Source organism: Jaculus jaculus, chromosome 1 (assembly GCF_020740685.1).
Source record: "Jaculus jaculus isolate mJacJac1 chromosome 1, mJacJac1.mat.Y.cur, whole genome shotgun sequence".
NCBI classification, from domain to species: domain Eukaryota; kingdom Metazoa; phylum Chordata; class Mammalia; order Rodentia; family Dipodidae; genus Jaculus; species Jaculus jaculus.
The window spans coordinates 14,444,855-14,462,534 of NC_059102.1; positions in this window are offsets into that span (position 1 = coordinate 14,444,855).

Sequence of the window (17,680 nt, forward strand, 5' to 3'; positions counted from 1 at the left end):
AAAAAAAAAAAAACTCTGGTGGGCCAGGTGTTGTGGCACACACCTTTAATCCCAGCACTTGGGAGGCAGAGATAGGAGGATCACCGTGAGTTTGAGGCCACCCTGAGACTCCATAATGAATTTCAGGTCAGCCTGGGCTAGAGTGAGACCCTACCTCAAAAAAGAAAAAATACTCTTTGGAAACCATCATTACTCCTGTAGACACATACACTAGTTATATCTCTTCTTGTAAAAACAAAGGCATAGTTATGCTTATGTCTATTTCTTTGCTAAATTCATCTACCAATATACATTTATTAATCCAATAACTTTACCAGCTAACCCAAGACCTCACATTATTCTGTGTACTACCTGGGGACTATTTTCAGCATACAGAAGTATAAGCAAGGATGAACCATTTTATTTTATTTAAAAATTTTTTGTTTATTTTATTTATTTATTTGAAAGTGACAGAGAAAGAGGCAGAGAGAGAGAGAGAGAGAGAGAGAGAGAGAGAGAGAATGGGCATGCCAGGGCCTCCAGCTACTGCAAATGAACTCCAGATGCTTACGCCCCCTGTGCATCTGGCTAACATGGGCCCTGGGATATCGAGCCTCGAACTGGGGTCCTTAGGCTTCACAGGCAATCACTTAACCGCTAAGCCATCTCTCCAGCCCAAGATAAACCAGTTTTTAAACAGAGGTATAACTAATATTCAGAAAGTATGTGTGTCTTTAGGGGACAGCTCAATGAATATACATACTTGTTGACATATACGTCACCACAACCTGATCCATCCAGGGCATTCTTCCAGTGTCTGGGGTATAGTTTTTAAGGGGGTGCTGTCTCACTTAGATACAACAAAACACCTCAGACCAGGTGGGTTATAAACATGGAAACTTACTGCTCACGGTACATGAGGCCGGAAGCCCATGCCAGGTATGGGCGGCCTAGGGTCTGGAAAGGACTCACTTCATCACAGACAGGCACTTCCCCGTGTCCTCACCTGGTGGAAGGAGGCAGACAGCCCTGGAGCCTCTTTCCTAGGGACATTAATCTCACTCGTGAGGACAGCCACCTCGTCATCCAGTCATGCCCCCAAAGCTCTGCATGTTAATACTGTCGCATTGGTGATTAGTTTCAACACGTGATTTCAATATGAGCATTCAGACCATAGCAAGCGTCTTTTTGAGACATCTGTGCAAAGGGAACACTGGGTGTGAGTCATGGTCTATAGTGGTCTACAGTGAGTGACTCTGGGGGTGGAGGGCCAAAGGCCAGGATCTCACTTGTCATCCGGATGTCCGCTTCTGTTCTCAGTTCTTAGCAGATAGAGCATTTGCATACTCTGGCCTCAACTCCCTGGGCAGACAACATGGTCATAATAATATGGCCTCTCCTTCAGACATGGGCCTCTTTGAGGATGGTCGTGATCATTTTCCACAAGGGAAGTTGGTTACTTTGCAGAACCCTTAGCAGCTAATGTGCCATTTTTGTCTTGGTATTTCCCCCCTCTCTCGTTCTCTCTGGGGTATGCGCATGTGTGTGCCTTGGCAGCACCCTTGCAGTAGGAGCCGCTCCCCTGTGGTGGCCAGAACAGACCGCTGGGTGTCCCACTCCTGGGCTCTTCTGCCTGGTCTTGTTTTGAGCCAGAGCTTCTCTTTTTACTGTTTCCAGAGCTCATGGGGGCTGTGTTGATTCTCGAGTTTCTGTTCCCCTGCAGGACTGGGGCTGCGGGTGCACGTGGCCATGCCCAGCTGTTTTATGGGGGATCTGGAGACTTGGATTTGGACAGTCTCGGGTCCCCTCAGGCCCTCATGCTTGCACAGAGAGCGCGCTTAACCGCTGAGCCCCCTCTCCAGCGCTTGTCTTGGTATCATTTCGTGGCAAAGCCAGGAAGGATCTGCAGAGGATTCCTCCCCCATCTTCACATTCTTACTTTTTTTGGGGAGGGGGGTTGGAGGTAGGGTCTCACTCTAGCCCAGGCTGACTTGAAATTCACTACGTAGTTTCAGGGTAGCCTTGAAGTCATGGTGATCCTCCTACCTCTGCCTCCCATGTGCTGGGATTAAAGGCATGCGCCACACACCTGGCATGTTCCTACTTTTTGGTGCTGACAGATTGCACATATCACTTTTTAAATATTTTATTTTTATTTCTTTATAATAAGAGAGGGAGAGAGACAGAGGAAATAGGCATGCCAAGGCCTCTAGCCACTGCAAAGGAACTCCAGATGCATGTACCACCTGGTGTATTTGGTTTATATAGGTACTAGGGAATTGAACCTGGGTCCTTAGGCTTCACAGACAAGTGCCTACACCAATATTTAGTCACCATTAACACTTTGCATGTTTCCTCCATTTGTTCATACTTACTTTGCCAAACTGTCGTTTTAGTTTTTGATACTGGGAATCAAACCCAAGGTCTCATGCAGCTAGGCAGGCTCTGTGCCACTGGGCAACATGCAGACTTTTTTTTTTGTTGTTGTTGTTGTTGTTTTCAAGGTAGAGTCTGGCTCTAGCCCAGGCTGACCTGGAACTCACTGTGTAGTCTCAGGGTGGCCTCGAACTTAAAGTGATCCTCCTACCTCTGCCTCCCAAGTGCTGAGATTAAAGGCGTGCGCCACCACCATGCTGGGCTCAGACTATTTTAATGTAAATGGAACATAATGATTCACCTTAAAAAAAAAAAAGGACCTTTATTGCAGAAGATAAAATGAACTTATCTTCTGGCACTTAGTTCATATTAAAACTTCTCAAACTATAGAACACTGTAAAATGTCCTTTTTTTATACCAGGGTTCAATTAAGAACTAACATTGTCTCTTAATTTAGTTCAATACTCCCATCTTTTAAAAATTACTATTTAATAACATTGAGATTTTGAAGGGGCCTCGTGGAAGGATGCAAATGCCTGGTGGTTTGAATTTGTTTTATTCTTTTTTTTTTCCTTGGTATCCATTAGCTTGTATTTTCCTCACTTCTGAGAAGGAAATAATATTACTCATGCTGGCATTTTCTATTAATAGCCCAAAGGCAATTTTCTCAGTTCACAATGCCCTTAGTGTCTCAATAATTTTTATGAGGCATCTCAGATTAAATAGCCAACTAAATGGTTCCACTTATTAAAGTTAGGTCCAAAAATTCTTAGTAAGCATTTGTGTTCTAATTTAATAAGCAGTAATATCTATTTGTAAAGAATCATATGCATAAGTTGAAAGAAGAAAGGGCATTCCTATTTCAACCTAAAATAACCAAAATTACTTATTAATGCAGTACATGTGCGTTTGGGTACCACATAGCTTCTCAATGTGAAATCAGATCAAAATTGTCTGATAATCTCCTGTCCCAGATTGATTATCTTATTATTAGCACATACTTAGAAAAATATCATTTATTTATTTACTTGCAAGTAGAAAGAGAGAGATAGAGAAAGAAGAGAGATAGAGAGAATGGACGCACCAGGGCCTCCTGCCCCTGCAAACAAACTCCAGACGCGTGCACCACTTTCTGCATCTGGCTTTATGTGGATACTAGGGAATAGAACCTGAGTTGTTAGGCTTTACAGACAAGCACCTTAACTCCTGTGCTATCTCTCCAGCCCATTATTAGCACATGTTATTTATACAGACTATCAGGTTTCACTGTGAATGTTTTACACATGCATAGAACATACTTTTTATTTATTTGGCTTTGATTTTTCAAGGTAGGGTCTCACTAGCTCAGGCTGACCTGGAATTCACTACGTAGTCTCAGCGTGGCCTCGAACTCACAGCGATCCTCCTACCTCTGCCTCACAAGTGCTGATTAAAGGCGTGCGCCACCACGCCTGGCTTCATAGAACATACTTTTGTTGCTTACTTCCTGTTAGTCACAAAGATTGCAGAAAAGCCCGATTCCTCCAAAAGCAATGGGGTGTGGTTCACACAGTGAAAACTGTTGCAAGTTTTTCATGGTGCTGTTAGGAAACTGCTGTGGCCATTGGGTGCCTCAGTGGCTGGTTTGGGAGCCATGCATGGGGTACAGTGACTGATTCCATCTGGCAGGAGGGTTAGTAGTTGTTTGAAGGCAAGGTAAACGAGCGCAGGTTGTGTCAACTAAGCAAACCACGGATGCCCCTGCCTTCCCCAGAGTAGTGGTCCTGGACTTCACTGGGTTCTAGAAACAGCTGGGAGATATATCAAAGTCAACACACCCATGCCTCATCCCAGAGCACGTTGGTATGGAGCATGTTGCAGCGATCTGTCTGAAAAGGAACAACTCTGATGGCTCTAAGGACAACTGAGGCAATGGTAGGCAATCTACAGACCTCAGCAAAGTCCTGAGCTATACTTGGGAAAGATACAGGTTCGTGCCAGCACAGGGAAGAGGTGGTGGCAAGACAGAGCCCAGGCACCATCTCTCCCAGCCCAGTCTAGCAAAGAGGCCATATTCCTCCAGGTCACAGCATGTGGTCACACGCAAGGAGCCTGGTCAACCAAAGAAGCTCCCTCAAAGCCTTGGTGTCCATGACTTTTTATTTATTGAGCGCTAGTTGCATATACACGGAGTGTCCATGTGTCTCATCTGAGACTGAATAGGTAACATTCAGTCTCCAGCCCTGCAGAGGTCAAAGTGACACCTGTGGCCAGCACCTCCACCATCGACCTCACTCCCTGACCTGCTGTAAGGCCCCAAGGGCACAAAGACCCTTTATTCAGGCAGGATATTCTGAGGGCCAAGAGTGGATCTCCTGGGAGGCCACCAGGGGACAGACTTTCTTTGGAATATACAGAATTTAGATATCCCAAGCCTGTTCAGTTAATCCTTTCCTGTACAACCACGTTTGGAGAAAAAAAAACAACGGATGATCCCAGTTCTAGAGCTGCCTGTGGTTAGGTTCCCAGGATGCAATTTCCCAGGGCCCGTTCCCTTGGTCCTGAAGGACTTGAGTGGAGACGGGTGTTGGACAGGGATTCCTGGCTGAGCAGCATTCCTCCATGGTTGAGAGTCTTGTCTGTGCTCTGTCAAGTAAAATTCATCAGTGTGTTTAATTCCACAGGAAACATATAACAGCGAGGGTTTTTTTTTCTTCTTTTTTTTGAGGTAGGGTCTCATTCTAGCTCTGGCTGACCTGGAGTTCACTATAGAGTCTCAGGCTGGCCTTGAACTCACAGTGATCCTCCTACCTCTGCCTCCGAGTGCTGGGATTAATAGCGTGCACCACCAAACAGTGAGGTTTTAAAAAATTTTATTTTGTTTATTTGAGTGAGAAAGAAAGAGAGAGAGAGAAAATGGGCACTTGAGGGCCTCCAGCCATTGCAAATGAACTCCAGATGCATGTGCCATCTTGTGCACCTGGTTTATGTGGGTCCTGAGGAATTGAACCTGATTCCTTTGGCTTTTCAGACAAATGCCTTAACTTCTAAGCCATCTCTCTAGCATTTTTTTTTATTTTAATTTGTTTGTTTGAGAGAGTCAAGAAGAAGGAGGGAGGGAGGGAGGAGAGAGAGAGAATGGGCATACCAGGGCCTCCAGCAGCTGGAAACAAACTCCAGATGCATACACCACCTTGTACATCTGGTTTATATGGGTCTTGGGGAATCAAACCTGGGTCCTTTGGCTTTGCAGGCAAATGCCTTAACCACTAAGCCATCTCTCCAGCCCAACAGTGATTTTTTTTTTTTTTTTTTTGGTCTTGTCTTGTTTTGTTTCCATCTTAATTTCTGTCTTAGCTGTTAGAAAGCAGAGTTTGACCTTCTGCTGGTGACCAACACAGCTTAGGGACATGAAGTCATTTACTCCCTCTGAGTCCATTTGCCGTCTCCACTCAGTTTTATCCACTGTTTGTGTAGATTGTTAGACTCCTCAGGGACTGTCACTATCAAATTAGCCACGGTGGCGGTGCACAAGAACTTTGAGAGCAGAAGCTCTGGCCAGTCCTCTTTGTTAGAGGGTGACTCCAGCAGAGGGGTGTGCCACTCCCAGCCCAGGGCCCACGGCTCTTTCTTGGTCGATGGGCCCTGGACTCAAGCCTTGATCCTTTCCTGTCAAACACACCCTATGATTACAGTCTTGCGGGAGGGCTGGGGAGATGATTTGCCTGCTCAGCCTAAGGACCCAGGTTCAATTCCTCAGTATCCATGTAAGCCAAATGCACAAGTCGGCACATGTGTCTGGAGTTCATTTTCAGTGACCAGAGGCCTGGAGGTACCAATTCTCTCTCTCTCAAAGAAATAAATAACATATACTTTAAAAATCTGTGGGAGGGCTGGAGAAATGGCTTAGCGGCTAAGGCATATGCCTGCAAAGCCTAAGGACCCTGGTTCAATTTTCCAGGTCCCACGTTAGCCAGATGTACCAATTCTCTCTCTCTCTCTAAAAAAATAACATAAAATAAGTTTTTTAAAGAATAATAAATGTACATGTTCTTTTCAGCTCACACGCACAATTTCCACTGAAGCTTAAAGTGGCCTGCAAGGTCCACAGAGCATGCTTCAGATAAAGTGGCAGAATCACCTGCTGAGAGATGCCCAGCTTCCCCTGGCAGTGTGTGGCTGACAGCCACACTCTCAGGCTGTCTCTTATCCCCAGGCTTACCATGTGACTCTCCTGCTGCCTTCATGCCCTTGGCTCCAGCTCCTTCCCAACGCCCATCTCAGAAATAACTCCAGTTTCAGATTTGCAAAGAAGCCATTGGAAATATGGTTGACCAAGTTTAAATCATTTTCCTTAAAAAAAAAAAAAACCTCCAAATGCTCAAACATATTAGTCACTTGCTCTACATGAGGCACAGGGTGGAGGCTTTTGTGACATCTCATAGGTCCTCTGCAGTCATTCAGGGAGGATTTGCTTGGAAAGAAGTCAAACGTGGTCCACTCAACCTTGGAAGGCAGGAGAATCCCAGCTCCCCCGAGCACCCACGTGAGGCTGGGCCACCAGCTACAGAACTTCCAATGGGACCCGGACTTTACCTGAGACGGGAACAGTACGACCCAGAAGCTTCCCTCACTCTGAGAGGTGACTTATGTTTGGGAAATTGCTTTCTTAAAATTTATTATTATTGTTATTATTATTATTGGTTTTCAAGGTAGGGTCTCACTCCAGCCCAGGCTGACCTGGAATTCACTATAGTCTCAGGGTGGCCTCGAACTCACGCGATCCTCCCACCTCTGCCTCCCGAGTGCTGGGATTAAAAGCGTGCGCCACCGCACCCGGCTGGAAGCTGCTTCTTTAAAAAGATGGAAATCAAGTCTTCATTTTCACCCAGGAGGAAAGCAGGAAATGATCTTGGAAAGATCCCAAAAGGCTTGATTGACACAGGCTTTTCAATGTGGGTTCTGGAGAGCTTTGACGATGTGTCACACAAAACCATCCCGTTGAGGGCTTGGGGTGATTGCTCAGTCAACACATGCTTGCCTTGCAAGCATGAGGACCTAAGTTCTATCCCGAGGAGCCGCCATGCCGGGCATGGTGGTGCATGCTTGTAACCCCAGAACTGAGAGAGTGGAGAAAGGTGGGTCCCTGGCTCTCGTTGGTCAGCCAGTCTAACCTCATTGGTGAGCTCTAAGCCAAAGAGAGGCCCTGTCTCAAAAAGGGTGGATGGCTTTGGCAGGGTTCCTGAAGAGCAACACACCTGAGGTTGTCTTTTGGCCTACACACATGCACACACACACGCACACACATGCACACGCACACACACACTCCCAGTGGGATAATAAATACGAGCCATTCCTCTGAGCCCTTTGAAGGCCCCATTGCCAGCTGCTCCTCCTCCTTCTGTGTCATCCAGAGATGCCAAGTTTAGCTCCACAGAACAGGAAGCAGACGAAGGCGGCAGCAGGTGCCAGGGTGGCTGTCCAGGTGAGGGATGTAGTGGGAGACCAAAGAGGAAAGCTACAATGTTCCCCAGAAGCTGGGATCCGGGTTCTTCTCCAGGGCTCTGGGGAAGCAGGAGGTAATGTTGCACGGTTCCTATTCTTCTGTGCCGGGAGCTGGGCTGGAGCACGTAGGTTCTAGGTTTTACGAGGGTTGCTTTATTTTCTGTACGTGGACAGGAGAGCTGGTGGCGCACATTCGTGGAGTGTACACTAGGCAGCCATCTCGTTCATCCCATTTGCCTGATGAATGGTGACTTTGCGGCTGTACTCCCTTGAGGGAGCCCCTGAATAGCTCCCTCCCTATAAATCACAAATGCTCCTTTAAAAAAATTATTTATTTACAAGCAGAGAGAAGAGAGAGAAAGAGAGGGAGAGAATGAGCATGCCAGGGCTGCTAGCCACTGGAAATGAACTCCAGATGCATGTGCCACTTTGTGCATCTGGCTTTACGTGGACTCTGCGGAATCAAAATTGGGTCATGGGCTGGAGAGATGGCCTAGCAGCTAAGGCGCTTGCCTGTGAAGCCTGAGGACACAGGTTCTATTCTCCAGGACCCACGTAAGCCAGATGCACATGGTGGTACATGCATGCGGAGTGCATTTGCAGTGGCTAGAGGCCCTGATGTGCCTATTCTCACTCACTGTCTCTTTCTCTCCCCCTCTCCCTCTAATAAATAAAAAAAAAAATAAATCTTTAAAAAAAAATGGAGCTGGATGTGGTGGTGCACGCCTTTAATCCCAGCACTCAGGAGGCAGAGGTAGGAGGATCGCTGTGGGTTTGAGGCCAGCCTGAGACTCCATAGTGACTTCCAGGTCAGCCTGAGCTACAGTGAGACCCTACCTCGAAAAACAACAACAATGAAAAGTTGGGTCATTAGGCTTTGCAGGCAATCACCTTAACCACTGAGCCATCTCTCCAGCCCACTGCTCCTTTTCTAAGCGGTCTCCTTCAGGACATACTGCAAGTCCAGAGACAGACACACACAGAGACCCCTAACCGCTACACAGCTGGGCAGAGTAAATCCCAGAGGGACCCGGTAACAGCCACGAAAGGAACCTGTGCTGTTTTCACTTCCTGTTCGCTGCCTTGCCCCGGGTGCTCCTCCCGCAATGCCCCGCTGCTGCCTTGTGAACCCCAGGCTCGGTCCTGCTGAACTTGGGCTTCCAGAGCATCTTCGCTTGTCCTCAGAGCAACTCTCGAGTAACTTTGGAACTTAGGCTGAGTCGTCAGCCTGGTTTTTTTCCATGCCTTTCTTTGCTTGTTGTAGGCACTTTTCAAAAACCCATCAGATTGTTTGTGGAAATGAGCGACAGCGCGTTCCCCAGAGCCTCGCGTGGGTGGCGGCGTCCGCTGTCTATTCTGCACACACACAAAGAGACGCTGCTGCTAATTACACGTGTCCCGCCTCGCGGGCCCGGTTATGGCGGCTGTTTATGGCGTCCCGAGCTCAGACGTGACAAGGCTTTGTTCCCTGCAGGGTGTGAACACCCAGCCTTGGAAGGGTGTCACTGATTTCTACTTTGCTCAGCTCTGGGAGGGAGGAGAGGGGTGCTTCTTGGAAGCAAGCGGTGTGGCGTAAGGCAGCCTGAATCGCAAGCGAGCATTGAAAAGTTCTATGGTTTAACTTGCAGAAAGTTCAAAGGGAAAAAAAAATTGCAGGTGCTGGTTCTGAGGTATTTGGGATGGTAGATGAAAAAGAAAAGCAAATAAACTACTTGCTAGTTCATCTGAAAGGGACTGGCTCATAGCTCGCCGGTTCTGACAAGAACTCCCTCTGTGGATGGTGGCGGGAAGGGGTGGAGAGAGAAGGGGACCTGAGTGTTTTTGAGACAGCCTAGCCAGGACCTCGGTAAAGACCCGCCTTGTGCTCCCAGCTTTATGAATGGAATCAGAGTGGGGGAATAGCCAGGCATCCCTTAGATGACTCTCAGGGCTGCAGGGGGAGGAAAGAATTTTGTTACAGTTTTGCTCAACTTGAGTATGTAGAAACCAGAGTTTCTTAAGAGGTCAAACCAATTCACTGGACTTTTTTTTTTTTTTTTTTAATTTCTTTCATTAATGTGCTGGAGGAGGAAAGATTTCCAGAAGCTGTACTTCCACACAGCTTACTTTTGGTATCACAGATTTCTGGAGGGGGAAGGGGCAGATCTTAATTCTCCCAGGACAGAAGTTGAGGGGCGGATGTCACATGACCGGTGTCTACCTTACCCCAAATAGAGACCTCCAGCAAGCTTGGGGCTCTGACGCCTAATGCTGAACCTCCTCCATTGTGTTCTGCGTCTGCAGAGATTTCAACCTCATGCACAGCTAGCAACAGTCACTGTGAGGTCGTGGCGCAACAGCCAATTCGTGTCCGGAAGATGACGGTGGTGGTTTGATTCAGGTGTCCCCCATAAACTTAGGTATTTTGAATGCTGGGTTCCCCGCTGATGGAGATTTGGGAATGAACACTTCCTGGAGTTAGTGCATTGTTGGGAGCGGGCTTATGGGTTCCCCATGCCAGTGTTTGGCACACTCTCCTGTTGCTGTTGTCCACCTTATGTTGGCCAGGGGGTGATGTCCACCCTCTGCTCATGCCATCGTTTCCCCCTGCCATCTTGGAGCTTCCCCTTGAAGCTATAAGCCAAAATAAACCTCTTTTTCCCACAAGCTGCTCTTGGTTGGGTGATTTCTACCAGCAATGAGAACCTGACTGCAACAACAATATTCCACAGCACTCCTCCCTGTCCTCTGGCTTTTACATTCTTTCTGCCCCTTCTTCCAAAATATTCCCCGAGCCTTAGATGGGGTGACATACGTGTCTCATTCAATAGATTTGTTTCTGAAGTGTTTTCCTAAGTCAATAAGTGCCCTCCGCTGGTGCTGCTGATGATCGATTCCTAACAAGCCGTGGTCTGTATCGGCTAGGAACTCTGTGCTGGCCCTTCTTCCTACCATGGATTTATTTCTGTCCTATGGAGCAGTCTTTTTTTTTTCAAATATTAATTATTTACTTATTTAAGAGAGAGAGAATGGGCATACCAGGGTCTCTAGCCACTGCAAACAAACTCCAGACACATGTGCCACCTTGTGCATCTGGCTTATATGGGCCCTGGGGAACTGAACCTTGGTCCTTGGGCTTCACAGGCAAGCGCCTTAACGGCTAAGCCATCTTTCCAGCCACCGCTCTCCCCCATGGAGTAGTTTTGTTTTGTTTTGGATTTTAGTTTTTCAAGGTAGGGTCTTGCTCTAGCCCAGGATGACTTGGAATTCACCCTGTAGTCTCATGGTGGCCTCAAACTCATGGTGATCCTCCTACATCTGCCTCCCGAGTGTTGGGATTAAAGATGTGCGCCACCATGCCCGACTTCATGGAGTAGTTTTGATCCATGCTAGGTGCTAAAGAGTCTGTAGAGAGAAAGGGATCTGTGGTAAAGAACAAAAAGACATCTAAGGTTCACAGGTGAGTTTGACTGGATGATCTTTCTGAAAGGGTTTAAGGAATGGGCTGATCTGCAGCCTCATAGGAAGAAGTGAAAGTCCTTTGTCATCAGCAAGGTCACATAACCATCTCCAGTGTAGGAAAGATGCCTAGAAGTTTCTGTAGCTGGACACTCAGCAGGTCTTCAAAGGACTTGAAGAGAACTAAGGACAATAGAAAACTGCCTTGTCAAGGATCTGGAGCAGCTGATGTCCTCTGGAGATGTGTCCTGCCTTTGTGAGGTGAAGCTGCATGTGTTCACAGGACCAGTGGAAGAACGGGGCCTCTGTTCCAATCAATGAGCACAGTAAATCCAGCGATACGAACTAATATCTTTACTATATAAAGGATGCTCAAAGCTCAACAGCACAAATCCAAACAGAACCAGAACTCAAGGCATAGCTCAGTGTTTATGTACCATGGGTGAGGTCCTAGGTTTGATACCTTGCACCCCCAAAACCAAAATCTAGAACACTCCCAAATAATCCACTTAGAAAAGGGCAAAAGGCACACAGGGAAATGTCATCAAGGAGACAATACAGGTGAAAAACAGGCATGTGAAAAGATGGTCGGTTTCACTAGCAGTTTCAGAAATGCCAATCAAACCCAGGAGCCACACCTATCAGCATGATTATAAAGAAAACACACCACCACCAACAAATGCTGGTGAGGATTTGGAAAAATTGGATCACTTGTGCATTACTGGCAAGCATGTAAAATGGTAAAGTCCCTTTGGAAAATACTTTCACAGTTTCTTTGAAAAAAAAAAAAAAAGAACATAAAACTGCCATAAAACCCAGTAATTGCACTCTTGGGTATTTATCCCAGAGAAATGAATAATTCTGTTCACATAAAATCCTGCACACAAATGTGCATAGCAGCTTTATTTGTTGTAGCCAAAAACCTGGAGCCATGCAGATGTCTTTTATTAAGTGAATGGTTGGCCCATCTGTGGTCCACCCCCTGCCAGGGAACACTACTCAGCAATAAAAAGGGACTCAACTAGGGCTGGAGAGATGGCGTAGTGGTTAAGGCACTTGCTTACAAAGCCCAAGGACCCAGGTTTGATTCCCCAGTACCCATATAAGTCAGATGCACAAGGTGGTGCATGTGTCTGGAGTTCATTTTCAGTGGCTAGAGACCCTGGTGTGCCCATTCTCTCTCTCTCTCTCTCTCTCTCCATATATATATTTATTTATTTGAGACAGTGTGAATGGGCACTCCAGTGCCTTTAGCCACTGCAAACGAATGCCAGACTCATGCACCACCATGTGCGTCTGGTTTATGTGGGACCCGGAGAATTGAACCTGGGTCCTTAGGTTTTACAGACATGTGCCTTAACTGCTAAGCCATCCCTCCAGCTCTGAAATGAGAAACTTTTAGAGATGTGGAACAGATTGGTGATGGCCAGAGTCTGAGAGGGGTAAGGAGCAAGGAAAACATGGGCTTAAAACAGTGACAGGAAGAATCCTTGTGGGTCCAATATGTTTTTTTTTTTTTTTGATACTTATTTTCTTTTTTTATTTTAGGGACAATGAGAGAGAGAGGGGAGAGAATTGGCACACCAGGGCCTCAGCCTGTGCAATTGAACTCCAAGTGTGCGCCACCAGCATTGGAGGCAAATGCCTGGGCGAATGCATGCCTTTCCCAGTAGCTGGCCTCTGTGGCGGGCCCAGGCCCGAGGGAAGATCATGTGCACAAACATCAGAGTTCCAAGCAACGGTGTTTTCCACCAAGCAGGGCGTGAGACCAGCCAGTGGGCCTCTCATCTGCAACCTTGACGCCTTCAGGGGAAATAGGTGGCCTGTGTGGGAAGAATCTAGGGCTGCCTGGCCACGAACACGCCCCCTTCTCCTGGTCTTGTCAAGTGGGTGAGTTGAACGTCTGCATTCCAGTAGCTTCTGGTGTGAGGCCTTGTGCTTGGGGACTGTCGGATAATGAATGCATGGGGTCTCTTTCCCTGAGATCCCACCCCCTTCAGACTTCCCTTTTCCCCTGCAGTCTCCCTGGGCTCCAGGCTGACCCCCAGCTCAGCTGAGATGACCGTTTTTCCTTTTCCGAGCTCATGCCAGCCTCATCGACCACAGCACACTTGTGTAGACATGACGTTTGACAGCTCAGGCCCCTGGAGACCGCACTCTTCTGAACACTTCAGTGAGGGTGTGGGGCCTCTTCCTTCAGGGACCACTCCCATTCAATAACAAGTATATGTCCTTTTTTTTTTTTTTTTTTTTTTTTTTTTACATTTCTGGAAAGAGGCAGTGGATTTATTTGGTTTGGTTTCTAGTTCTGTGATGAAACAGAAGGGCATGTTATTACGGTCAGCTATACAGTGGGTGGATGAAGACTGTTGACTGTCTGTGTTGTTGGGAAGAACTGGGGGATAGAAGGTGGAACAGGGATTAAGAGGCAAAGGTAAAATCTAGTCTGGCCAAGAGCAAAATGCCTCACAGAGAGGAGCCGTCCATTGCCTGAGAGAAGCCATTTGTACACATCCCATACGGGTCCCATGGGTCCAGCAAGACAGACTTGAGAGAGCCAGTTAGTTTATTTATTTATTTTATTTTATTTTATTTTTCCTTTTCCCTTTCTTTTCCTTTTTTTTTTTTCCCTTTCCGTGGCAGGGTCTCACTCTAGCCCAGGCTGACCTGGAGTTCACTATGTGTCTCAGGCTGACCTCAAACTCACGCCTTAACCCTATTGCATCAGGGCCTAACCTAATTCAGAGTAACTTCATCTTGATTTGGTCGCATTTGCAAAGTCAGATGATATTCTGAGGTTTTAACTTTTTTTCTTTGTTTTTCGAGGTACAGTCTTACTGTGGCCCAGGCTGACCTGGAGTTCACTGTGTAGTCTCAGGGTGGCCTCGAACTCATGGCAATCCTCCTACCTCTGCCACCCGAGTGCTGGGATTAAAGGTGTGCGCCACTGCGCCTGGCTTAGTTTATTTTTAAAATGTTTTATTTATTTATCTACTTACCTGAGAGAAAGAGAGAGAGAGAGAGAGAGGCAGAAAGAGAGAAATAAAAAGAATAGACCCACCAGGGCCTCCAACCACTGCAAACGAACTCCAGATGCATGCGTCACCTTGTGCATCTGGATTTATGTAGGTACTGGGGAATCAAACCTGGGTCTTTTGGCTTCGCAGGCAGGTGCCTTAACTTCTCTCCAGCCCATCAGTTAGTTTCCTGCCCCTCTTTCCAGCCCTATGTTTAAGTCCAAACATCATACTGTAGTAGTGTGCAGCAGCTGTGATAGGAATATGTATGCCACAGAAACTGGTGAATGCCACCAACCAGGGCTTCTGCCCTCCTCTTCCAAGGTCCTGTTATTCAATCCTTATCAGCATGCCACCGAACTTTCTCAGACACAGGTGGTCTCCAGTACTGCTACTGGGGTCTCTAGGAAGGTGAGTGTCAGGGTTCTGAATTCCTGGTCTCTGGTGGTTCCTTTTAGGAATGAGCAAAATGCGCAAATTGACAAATTGTTAACTCTGACCTAGGTAGTGGTGGTGGGCGGGGGGAACAAGATAAGCTAAGATTAGGTTTTGTTTTGTTTTGTTTTGAGGTAGGGTCTCACTCTAGCCCAGGTTGACCTGAAATTCACTATGTAGTGTCAGGCTGGCCTCAAACTTATGACAATCCTCCTACCTCAGCTTCCTAAATGCTAGGATTAAAGGCGTGTACCACCATGCCAGAGAGAGAGAGAGAGAGAGAGAGAGAGAGAGAGAGAGAGAGAGAGAGAGAGAGAGAGAGAGAGAGAGAGGGAGGGAGGGAGGGAGGGAGGGAGGGAGGGAGAGGGAGAGAATGACCATGCCAGGGCCTCTAGCCTCTGTAAACAAACTCCAGATGCATGTACCACTTTGTGCATCTGGCTCTACATGGTGTGGTGGTTTGAATAGAATAGATGGCCCCCAATATATTCAGTTGTTTGTTTGTAGTTTGCATCTGCTGGCTACCTGGCTGGAGGCAATGTCACTGGGTGATCTTAAATTGTGGTGGTGGGTTTCCGATTTCAATCTAAAAATACGCAAAGTATGCCTAGCTAGAAGCTTCAATAAATCCCTTCCTCCATACCTGTGCCTGGTCTGAAAGTTCATCTCAGTGAACCTGAAGTGTTCTGATACATATGGGTACTGGGGAATCGGACTTGGGTCGTTAGGCTTTACAGGCAAGTGCCTTAACCAGTAAGCCATTCCTCCAGCCCCAAACTAGTTCTTTTTAAGAAAAAAAAAAGTTGCTGTTTTGTCTCATTGAGAAAGGGTTTTACTGTGTAGACCTGGCTGGCCAGGAGCTCACTGGAGACCAGGCGGTCCTTTAAGTTGTTATTATCCTTCTGCCTCTACTGTTGAGGATTAGGGTTCAAGGTATAAGCTACTATGCCTGGCCAAAAATGCTTATTTTATTTTACTTATTTTTGTTCTTTTCAGGTAGGGTCTCACTCTGGTCCAGGCTGACCTGAAATTAACTATGTAGTCTCAGGTTGGCCTCAAACTCACAGCAATCCTCCTACCTCTGCCTCCCGAGTGCTGGGATTAAAGGCATGCACCACCATGCCCAGCTATTCAAAATGATTATTTTAAATAACCTCCCTTCTTGAGCCTTAGAATTCCCAAAAATTATGCTGTGATAGAGTTGCAATGTCATGAACTCTTGCGAGCCTCCTGGAAGTGGCTCCAATGCCCACCTCCAAGACCATTGGCAGAGGTGTCTTTTCTTTTTTTTAATTTATTGATTTGAGAGAGAGAGAGAGAAGAGGAAAGAGAGAGACAAAGAGAATAGGTGCTCCAGGGCCTCCAGCAATGCAAACCATCTCCAAACACTTGCACCATCTTGTGCATCTGGTTTACGTGGGACCTGGGGAATTGAACCTGGGTCCTTTGCCTTTGTAGGTAAGTGCCTTAACCACTAAGCTATCTCTCCAGCCCAGAGGTGTCTTTTCTGAGAGTACTGTCCACAGTCTGAGCCAGCAACACCACCCCAGTCTTGCCCTTGCTCCCTGCATTGTGTTCAAATCATGAAAGTTCTCCCTCATAGTGGGAGGAAGCTTTGGGCATCATTTGCTCCAATATGAACAAAGTCTCTGGAGTATACTTTCCAACCTCAAACCCTCTGGTTGTTTTTGGAACCATCAGTGAGTCCCCAGCCATTGCCAAAGGCTTTGTAGTTGGACCAGTAACTTGTCATAGTTAAAGGTGCTTGCTCCCCATGAAAAGATCTCTGAATCCCCACCACCACCAAGAACCCAGCCTACAAGTCTGCTTAGCCCCCTGTGCTTTTACTGAATTCTCTTTTTCCTCTTGGCTGGTGTGGGCTCCCTCTGGTGGGCCTGGCACCAAGAGGGCTTTCAAATGAGAAGCTGGGCGGTGAGGAAGTTGGCTGGCATTCCTGGTTAGCTCTGAGCCAACCTACTTCCAGTCAGCCCAGGGCCTGGGCAGCTGCAGAACTGGAACTCACAAAAGGGGAGAACTGGGAAGGTCCCAGGCAGCTGCCAAGGGCACTGCTCCACGGGGCTAGGTAGAGCCACACACCAAGGACAGTGCTCTAGCCTCACAGGGACCATGTCCCAGCCCTGTCAACCGAGCCACCAGGGGCCAGGGTGGGGCAGCATGTTCTGGGTGGGACCACCCCTTGCCCCCAGCCTAACAGAAGTCCAGATGTTTCTGCAGGTGAGGAGGGACTGTGGGCACACAGATGCACCCCATCCTCGTGAATCTTGGCACTTCAGCCATATTACTCCAGTTAAGCCTTCTCTGTGCCAAGCATAGCCACCTCCAAGTGGAGGTGGGCTAGATGATTGCGGGTGGGGAAAAGCCCCAGAAGCCAGATCAGATCCCGCGGGCCGGGCATGCTGTGCCATCGTTTCCCTGTCCTCCGGACACAGCATTCCCTGGGAAGAAGGAGTCCTTCAGGGAGAGGGGGATGTGGCAATTGTCACTGCTTGCTGTATGCGTCAGAACCAAATCAGTTAAATGGCCAAACGAAGCAGTTGCCAGAGCTGCGGTTCCTGGGAGTCCCCAGTTGCTCCACTAGCAGCTCCTGTGGCCTGGCCTCTGGGTCCCTAAATGCCACCTTCCCAGGGAGCCCAGAGGGCTGGGGTTTGGCACATGAGGGATGTGTGTCTTTCAAGGAGAACAGTCCTGAGGTAAGGGGGACTTCTTAAGGGACGTTTAGCAGGAGAAAAAGATGCAGAGACCATGAGAGCCTCACAGAGACACAGCCAGAGAGACAGATGCAGAGACACCAAGAAGAAAAGAGATGAGCCGAGACAGACGCAGACAGCCCGTGAGAAGGAGACAGCGCAGGGGGCTGAGAAAGGAACCGAGGGGAGATGCTGCTGCCTGACTCCTTCTGCCACTCTTGTAGGCCATGCCCCCCACCCTCA